The sequence below is a fragment of the Ceratotherium simum genome, chromosome 25 (assembly GCF_057802395.1).
Source record: "Ceratotherium simum simum isolate JZ-2026a chromosome 25, ASM5780239v1, whole genome shotgun sequence".
In the NCBI taxonomy this organism is placed as follows: Eukaryota; Metazoa; Chordata; class Mammalia; order Perissodactyla; family Rhinocerotidae; genus Ceratotherium; species Ceratotherium simum.
In genome coordinates, this window is record NC_141924.1 from 13611680 (window position 1) to 13622022 (window position 10343).

A 10343-nucleotide genomic window follows, 5' to 3' on the forward strand; every position below is an offset into this window, starting at 1 on the left:
CCCCCATTCTCCACACTGAGCCAGAATGACCCTTAAGAAGATAGATCATTTCAAGCACTGCTTCCCACCCCTCGATGGTTTCCCAATACTCTTAACACAAAAGCCTAAAGCCCCCATGCAGCCTAGAGTAGACTGGGTTCCCTGGAAGGCAGAACTGGAGGCAAGACTCTCTCACAGAGGGTTTATTTGGGAAGTGATCCCCAGGAGTAGGACTGAGGGGCTTGGCGAATGGAAGCAGAGAAGGGAGGAAATTCAATACAAAGACATGTTTCTGATATGATCACCCATGTGGGCAACTGATTCTGCTAGTACCTTCTGAGGAGCCTTCATGGAATGGCCTCAGATTCATCCCTTCCAGGAAGGAAGAGGGAAGCATTTGACCATTGCACCCCCCTTCACCATGGGCTTGCTCCAGTGGGCATTAATTCTCTGTATCTCCGTGTGTGGAGCATGTAAGTGTCAAACAGTTTCCCATGACTGGAGCTCAGGGAGGGACACCAAAAACAGAGTACATGCAAAATTATCCCAGAGAGTCTCCTCAATCACTCACAAAGTGCATCCAGTACCTTATATGTCCTTCAGTATATACCACCTTGCAGAAGACTTTTCTCAGTCCCTCTTACTCTCTTTCAGCCTGTGTCTCCCTGGGACCTGCCATCGATTCTTCCATTTCTTCCTGAAGAAGTCAACAAAGTCATGGCCACTCACTTGCCTGATCACCTGAACAATGTGTTTCACTTCTTCGTCAATTCTTCACCAGCTCTTGCATAATTCCCTTTCTTTCCTAGATATCACTTGGACATTGAGTGTTTTAGGCACTGAGTAATTGAGTCCCTGTGTAATCCACCAAGCCTTCTCCCCCTAAACACTTATCGTGGAATTCCCTTTTGCTAAATGTGCATTTGATGAAATTTCACTGTAATACTTGTAGCAGTTGAGATTCCTTTTGTTACAAGCAACAGAAATTGTCTGGCTAACATAAGCAGATCCATTGGAAGGGAGCTAGGGCAGTTCAGAGAAGGGAAAGAAGCCCAAAATCTACTCAGGTCAGGAAGGACAGGAAGCAGGGTGAGTCTAACTTTAGAAACTTATAGTCTGCCCTTTGAGGGCCCTGCCATCAGATAGCTTGTGTCCAAACATATGGAATCCTGGTGTCTCTGATTAAAGTTTCTAATTCCCAGGTGACAGAATAGCTTGGGTTGGGTGACTATATTCTTGGACCAGTCAGGCCAAGGGATGAGGAAAAGGAATGAGTTATAGGGACACAAACCTTAGGGGGAGTCTCAGGTCAAGAAGCCACCTCAGTTTGTGCCTACTAAATACCCTCAATCCATTAGCTACCAGACACACACATGCAGTCTTCTTCTCAGATAAACAAAAATGATCCTCCTTAAGCTTTATGGATCCAACGATCCCATATCCAAAAGCAAGTGGTCTCACCACTTCCCTGGTTGGAGATAAACACAAATAATCTCCACCTACTGCATCTTGAAGTTATGTCAAGCAGTGGAGGGTCTCAGTATGATGTCAATCTTTCTCTTACTCCATTGGCCTCCTCTCTCAATATTTTGCAAATATATATTTGTATTTATATACATATATAGATATTGGTAGGAAACAAAGAGATGCAATAGAGGCTACAATCACCGTTGACCATTGCTGTCACTGACACAAGACTTTAACTGGTTATTCTGCCCAATGTTCCTCTTCCCTGTGGGCAAATTCATTCTTCTGGAGCCTGAAGCTCTTGGTGGTCCTGCCTCACTAGGGTTCTGGAATTTTCTATTAACCTTTGCTACTTGTTTTGATAGTACAAGAAGGAATCCTAGCAGATCCCTCGGGTTCTACTCAGATTCCTCCTGCCCTACTCTGTAGCAAGAATATGAATTTCTCTTCATAATCAAGATCAACTACCACATCTAACCCAGTGACCTCATCGTTATCCACACATTGAGGAGTATGAGGAATCAGGTACACCTAGTTCTATGAAACCATCTTTGTCTGCCTTAAGGGAAGTATTCCCCTCTTAGGTACTGACACCTCTAGACCGGAATGTGCCAGAGTCATGGGTATTGAAAAAAATTTTTTGAAAGTGGTTCATTATGTGTAATCATGAGAGCTATACCCTCATCTTAACTTCTTATTTCCTGGATCCATAAACTATGGCTATGGGAGAAAATGCACTAAACGCTCTGTATGGATTTAGAGCATAACACATCCTATGAGGCAGTATTCAAACTCTCAAGGTATTTTCTCCCAGTTGACTCCTAGCTGAGTCCCCTTCAGGCCATTTCAATTATATTTGAGACCATCACTACTGGGGCTGAGATTCTTTAGGTTCCAAGTCCACCTTGATGATGGACAGTCTATATTGTATGGTTAGACATGGCCTTTCTATCAGCCACTTTGTCACAGAGCCCTTTTGAAAGCACTAGGCTGCCTGGAGAAAGGGGAAGACTTGCAGTCACTAAGGGAGTCTTCATCAATTATTGAGTCACTCTGACAGTGGCGACATTCTAGTGAGCATTCACATGGGACAGGAGTATTTTCCAGCTCTGGCCTCATTTAGAGAGCTCCATCCACATACCTGGTCCATAAGTATCTTTGTCACCAATCCTCCAGATTTATTCTTTCTAAAATTCTGACCCTCCAGCCAGACCCTTAGTTGTTACCCAAGAATCGGTGCAGATCCTGGCCTGAGGACACCTCTCCTTCCAGGCAGAGTGCACTATGAGAGGTTCTCTGTTGTCCTTCAGGAACACCCTTAAGAAGTGTTCCACAGCAGCCGTGCTCTGGCTGAATCCACTGTGTAAGGCAGAAAAGCCCCCAAAATTTGAGAGAGTCTGCATGCTGATGACGTGGTTTAAACACCTGAATTTGGCCTTTCTGGACCTTTCAGTGATGTCTCTATTTAGTTTTTGCAAATTGGAGTTCGGCTTCTGTCTCCTACAATCGAAGATGTCATCCTTTGGGGCCCCTGGATGTAATGAACTTGTTTCACAGGGAACTGTTATCTTCTTCATAGTTGGGGGGGTTTCCCACCATGTGTAGTCATGACGATCTCTCTATGTGGAAGCCAGAGAGACCAGGTTCTTCCTTCTCTGGCATCCAGGGCTCATACTCAAGACTTAGCTTTATTTATTGGCTGCTTCCACATGGGATGCAGAATCTGGAGCAAGTGAAGCCAAGACCAAGGGTGCTTAGAACCAATTCTCAATGACTTCCCAAGAGGGGAATGGTGATGGAGGATGCTGTCCTCCGACACAACGGATAATATCTCAGGGTGGCAGAGGCAGCATCTATTCCCCTAGGATATAATGGTTGGGCTGGTGGAGCCCGATGATAACCATTTATCCAACGAGCCACATGAGAAGGATGACCAGTGAGACCCCTACCCCACCCACTGCCAGATGCTGGCAGAGAGCTGAAACAGGGCAGGATGAATGGGAGCAGAGAGGAGCTGGGAAGTAGGGAAATCAGGTGGGCTCTGAGAAAGAAAGAAGGAAGAGAGACTCACTGGAGTATTTACGGGGCAGGGGAAGGCCTTGATCTGCTCCTCATTCCATGTGATAGGGAGTGAGGAGGAAGTCTGGGGCAGTTAAGGCTCAGCCTGCCTGCCCACTAGTAAAGCACAGCCACTCATCACTTCAGGGGTTGGCCTAGCAGAGAGCAGCTCTCCTCCCTGAAGGAGATAGTACTCATGTGGCAGGTGGGCAGAGGATGGACTCTCTGGCTCCTCCATGCCCCATGGGGATGAGAAGGGAGCTCTTGCAAAGTGTTAAATAGTGTGCTTGCCTGCTCTGGACGATGAACCATGGTGTTACAGTCCCTTACCTACCCTGTAACCTAGTCATTGATGATGGCTCTAAGTCCCCCATGAGTGGATCAGAATGTCTCCCCGGGAAATCAGAAAACCAGATGGAGAACCGTCAGAGGCAAAAGGCTGTGAAACTGAGGCCTGGATGGAAGCACGGCTCCTCCTGCTGAGATATCTGAGGCTTTCCAGGCCATGTTCGTCCTAGGATGTTCCCCCTGTTTCTCTACATGTGCCCTCGCCGAGCTATCATGCACATCTGGCCCTTCCTTCACCTGGCTACCTCCTGCTTGTCCTTCATCACTCCCTCCACACAGAGTGACAGCCTCTCTGGACCTCCCCGGACCCTCAGTGTGATTGTGATGCTCCTCCTCTGGGCCCCCACAATCCCGTGGGCTCCCTCTGGTGTAGCCTCCGCACAGCTTATTCTCATTGGCTGTTTCATGGGCTTCTGCTGCTGCTGCAAGGACCAGGTCTCATTCTCTACATCACCTGGCTGCAGGGGATGTGGCTGTGAATGCTGTTGAACCAAACCGGAATGTGAGGAACAGAAAGAGGACTGACTCGGTTTGTTTTTTATCAACAGTATTGAGGTAAAAATTTTTTTACCACTTTATCCCTTTCACCTATACCCCCACCCCCTTCCCCTCTGGTAGCCACTAATCTGTTCTCTTTATCCATGTGTTTATCTTCTACATATGAGTGAAATCATACAGTGTTTGTCTTTCTCTGTCTGGCTTATTTCACATAACATAATACTCTCAAAGTCCATCCATTTTGTTGAAAATGGGATGATTTTGTCCTTTCGATAATTAAGTAGTATTCCATTATACATATAAACCATATCTTCTTTACCCATACATCAGTTGATGGGCACTTGGGTTGCTTCCATGTCTTAGCTCTTGTGAACAATGCTGCAATGAACATAAGGGTGCATAAATCTCCTTGAATTGTTGATTTCATGTTCTTTGGTTAAATACCCAGAAGTGGGATAGCTGGATCATATGGTATTTCTATGTTTAATTTTTTGAGAAATCTCCATACTGTTTTCCATAGTGGCTGCACCAGTTTGTATTCCCACCAGCAGTGTATGAGGGTTCCCTTCTCTCTACATCCTCTCCAACATTTGTTATTCTTTGTCTTGGTGATTAAAGCCATTCTGACAGGTGTTAGGTGATATCTCATTGTGATTTTGATTTGCATTTCTGTAAAAATTAGTGATATTGAACATCTTTCCTGTTTCTGTGGTCATCGGTATATATTCTTTCGAAAAACAGTTGTTCATATCCTCTGCCCGTTTTTTGATCAGGTTGTTTGTTTTTTAGTCGTTGAGTTGTATGCGTTCTTTGCATATTTTGGAAATTAACCCCTTGTTGGATACATGATTTGCAAGTATTTTCTCCCTGTTGGTGGGTGGTCTTTTCATTTTATTCGTGGTTTCCTTTGCCATGCAGAAGCTCTTTAGTGTGATGTAGTCCCATTTGTTTCTTTTTTCTTCTGTTTCCCTTGCCTGAATAGACACGTTATTTGAAAAGATGCTCCTAAGACTGATGTCAAAAACTGTACTACCTATATTTTTTTTTAGGAGTTTTATGGTTTCAGGTTTTACATTCGAGTCTTTAATGCATTTTGAGTTCATTTTTGTGTATGGTGTAAGATAATCATCTACTTACATTCTTTTGCATGTGGCCATCCAGTGTTCCCAACACTAGTTATTGAAGAGCCTTTCCTTTCTCCATTGTATGTTGTTGGTTCCTGTGTCAAAGATTAGCTGTCCACAGATGTGTCGTGTTTTTTTCTGGGCTTTCAATGCTGTTCCATTGATCTGTGTGTCTGTTTTTGTGCCAGTACCATGCTGTCTTGATTACTATAGCTTTGTAGTATATTTTGAAGTCTAGGATTGTGATGCCTCCAGCTCATTCTTTGTTCTCAGGATTGCTTTGGCTATTCAGGGTCTTTAGTTGTTTCATATAAATTTTAGGATTCTTTGTTCTATTTCCTTGAAGAATATCATTGGGATTCTGATTGGGATTGTACTGAATCCCTAGATTATTTTAGGTAATATGGACATTTTAACTATGTTTATTCTTCCAATCCATGACCAGGGAATACTTTTCCATTTCTTTATGTCTTCTTCAATTTCTTTCAATAATGTCTTATAGTCTACATTGTATAGGTCTTTCATCCCCTTGGTTAAATTTATTCCTAGATATTTTATTCTTTTTGTTGCAATTGGAAATGGGATTCTATTCTTGAGTTCTCTTTCTGCTAGTTCGTTCTTAGTGTATAGAAATGCAACTGATTTTTATAAGTTGATTGTGTACCCTGTTATTTTGCTGTCATTGTTGATTATTTCTAATAGTTTTCTGGTGGATTCTTGAGGGTGTTCTATATATAGAATCATGTCATCTTCAAACAGTGAGAGTTTCACTTCTTCCTTTCCAATGTTGATACCTTTTATTTCTTTTTCTTGCCTAATTACTCTGGCCAAACCCTCCAGTACTATGTTGACTAGGAGTGGCGAGAGTGGGCACTCTTGTCTTGTTCCTGTTCTCAGAGGAATGGATTTCAGTCTTTCACTGTTAAGTATGATGTTGGGGTTGTCATATATGGCCTTTATTCTGAAGAGGTACTTTCCTTCTATACCTATTTTATTGAGACTTTTTATCATAAAGTGATGTTGGATCTTGTTGAATGCTTTCTCTGCCTCTATTGAGATGACCATGTGGTTTTTATTCCTCATTTTGTTAATGTGCTTTATCACATTCATTGATTTGCAGATTTTGAGCCATCCCAGCGTCCCTGGCATAAATCTCACTTGATCATGGTGTATGATCCTTTTAATGTATTGCTGTATTTTGTTTGCCCATATTTTGTTGAGGATTTTGCATCTATGTTCATCAGCAATATTGGCCTGTAATTTTCCTTCTTTGTGTTGTCCTTGTCTGGCTTTGGGATCAGGATGATGTTGGCCTCATAGAATGAGGTAGGAAGCATTCCATCTTCTTCAATTTTTTGGGATAGTTTGAGAAGGATAGGTAATAAATCTTCTTTGAATGTGTGGTATAATTCTCCAGAGAAGCCATCTAGTCCTGGACTTTTGTTTTTTGGGAGGTTTTTGATTTCTGTTTCAATTTCTTTAATTATGATTGGCCTATTGAGATTCTCTATTTCTTCTTGGTTCAGTTTTGGGAAGCTGTATGAGTCTAAGAATTTATCCATTTCTTCTAGGTTATCCAATTTGTTGGCATATGGTTTTCATAGTTCTCTCATAATCCTTTGTATTTCTGTGGTATTCATTCTAATTTCTCCTCTTTCATTTCTAATTTTATTTATTTGATCATTCTCTCTTTTTTTGTTAGCGAGTCTGTCTAAGTGCTTGTGAATTTTGTTTATCTTCTCAAAGCAGCTCTTAGTTTTATTGATCCTTTCTACTGTTTTTTACTCCTATGTCATTTATTTCTGCTCTAATTTTTATTGTTTCTCTCCTTCTGCTGACTTTGGCCTTTCTTTGTTCTTTTTTCTCTAGTTCTGGTAAGTGTTGATTAAGATTACTTGTTTGATTTTTCTTGTTTGTTGAGGTGGACCTGTATTGCTATAAATTTCCCTCTTAGAACCACGCTTGCTGCCTCCCATAAGAGTTGGTATGTTGTCTTTTCATTTTCATTTGTTTCTAGGTATTTTTTTATTTCTTTGATTTCTTCATTCTTCCAGTGGTTGTTTGGTAGCATGTTGTTTAGTCTCCACATACTTGTGGTTTTCCCAGATTTTTTCTTGCAGTTGATTTCCAATTTCCTAGCATTCTGGTCAGAAAAGATGCTTGATATGATTTCAATCTTCTTAAATTTATTGAACCTTGCCTTGTTTCCCATCATATGGTCTATTTTTGAGAATGTTCCATGTAAACTTGAGAAGAATGTGTATTCTGCTGTTTTGGGATGGAATGTTCTATGTATAGCTGTTAAGTCCTTCTTGTCTAGTGTTTCATTTAAGGCCACTGTTTCCTTGTTGACTGTCTATCTGGATGATTTGTCCATTCACGTGGACAAATCCACAAATGGGGTGTTGAGGTCCACTACTATTATTCTGTTGCTGTCCATTTTTCCTTTTAGGTCTGTTAATAGTTGCTTTATATACTCTGGTGCTCCTGTGTTAGGTGCATATATATTCATGTGTTATTTCCTCTTGCTGGAATGTCCCTTTTGTCATTATATACTGCCCCTCTTTTTCTCTCATTGTCTTTTTTGTCTTAGTATGCTTTGTCTGATACAAGTATGGTGACAGCTGCTTTCTTTTGCTTGTCATTTGCTTGGAGTATTGTCTTCCATCTCTTCGCTCTGAACCTGTGTTTGTCTCTAGAGCTGAAATGTGTTCCCTGGAGGCAGCATTTTGTTGGATTTGTTTTTTAATCCATCCAGCCACTCTGTGTCTTTTGATTGGAGAATTCCATCTATTTACATTTAGAGTGATTATTGATATCTGAGGGCTTACTACTGCCATTTTATCTCTTGTTTTCCAGTTATTTGATATTTCCATTGTTTCTCTTCCCTTATATTTCTGACTGCCATTTCAGTTTGGAGGTTTTCTGTAATAGTTTTCTCAGTTTTCTCTTTATTTATGATTTGTGGCTCTATTTTGATTCTTAGTGGTTACCATGAGGTTTGTATAAAAGATCTAATAGGTGAGATAGTCCATTTTATGATAGCCTCTTGTCTCCATTAGTCTAAGCAGGTTCCATCCCTTTCCACTTCCCCTTCTGAGTTATTGCTGTCACAAATTGTTCTTTTCTGTGTTGTGAGTTTGTGACTAAGTTGAAGTGTTTATAGTTATTTTTGTTGCTTTCCTTCCCTTTATCTTTTATGTTATAATTAAGTGTTTGCTAATCTGTTCTAATAGATGGCTGCAACTTTCTGATTTTGTCTGTCTATTTATCTCCTTGCTCAAAATTTTGCAAACCTTTGCCTTTTTGTTTCAGGTAGGAGGGCTTCCTTCATCATTTCTTGTAAGACAGGTCTAGTGTTGATGAACTCGCTCAGTTTTTCTTTATCTGGGAAAGCTTTTGTGTCTCCACCATATGTGATGGATAGGTGTGCTGGATACAGCATTCTTGGCTGAAAGATTTTGTCTTTCAGTAGTTTGTATATATCATTCCACTCTCTCCTAATCTGTAAGTTTTCTACTTAAAAATCTGCTGAAAAGCTGACAGAGGTTCTTTTGTAGGTTATTTTCTTCTGCCCTAGTGCCCTTAACATTTTTTCTTTGTCATTGACTTTTGCCAGTTTTAATATTATATGCCTTGGAGAAGGTCTTTTTGCACTGATGTAATTAGTTTACTGGCTTCATGTACTTGTAAGTCCAGGTCCTTCCCCAGGCTAGGGAAATTCTCAGATATTATTTCTTTGAACAAGCTCTCTACTCCTTTCTCCCTCTCTTCTCCCTCTGGAATAACTATAATCCTTATATCGCTTTTCCTAATTGAGTCAGATATTTCTTGAAGAATTTCTTCACTCTTGAAAAGTCTTTCCTCCTCTACCTGTAGCATTTCTATGTTTCTGTCCTCTAATTCACTAATTCTGTCCTCCGTAATATGAGTTCTATTTTTTATGGTTTCTAGATTATTTTTTATCTCATTAAGTGTGTTCTTCATATCCATAAATCTGTTTTGTTTTTTTTAGAGCTTCAATCTCTTTGGTGAAGTGTTCCTTCTGCTTAGTAATTTTATTCCTGAGCTCATTGAACTGTCTTTCTGAGTTTTTTTGTAACTCATTGAGTTTCTTCATGACAACTATTTTGAATTCTTTGTCATTTATGTGACTTCAGCATTGGTTTCTGGAGACTTGTCATTTTCCTTCTGCTCTAAGTATTGCTGTAGTTCTTCATGGTGTTCAATGAATTGATCCTTTGCCAGCCTCGTTTGTGGTAGTATCAGGTCACAGATTCATTTTTGTGTATTTCCCTTTAAGGACAGAATCTAGAAGTTGCACAAATGATTCCATGCACCTTTGATTAGCCAGAATTTAGTAATGAGGCCACACGGAGCTCCAAGGGAGGCTGGACAGCCATGTGCCCGGCTAAAACTCAGCATCTTCTATGATGAAAAACAAGGAGGATAAAAATGGTTAATATGGTCAATTTTATCTTATGTATATTTTACCACAATAAGAAAAAAGTGGGGAAAAAAAGATGAGAAGAATAATAATTTGGGGACAATTATTGGTGTCTTCCACAGTTACCAATCCAGAAAAGCCATGGCATCTTTTGGGGAAAAAAAATAAAATATTACCTGGTTACTGTTCGAAATTATTTTCAAAAAATACAGAATAAGTGTAACTTTTTGGTGTTCATCCTTCTAGACCCCTTTCCACTGTGGTAGTTTTAAACTCTTCAAGAGGAATCTAAAACCTTTTATTTGCCCTGCAGTCACATTACCAGGGAGCAAAGCTCATTGACCAGACCCCGCCTCATCTTCATTCTCTCTAAATGCCATTGTTGGCATGTAGAGGGGACATGCTGTGACATATCACCAGGT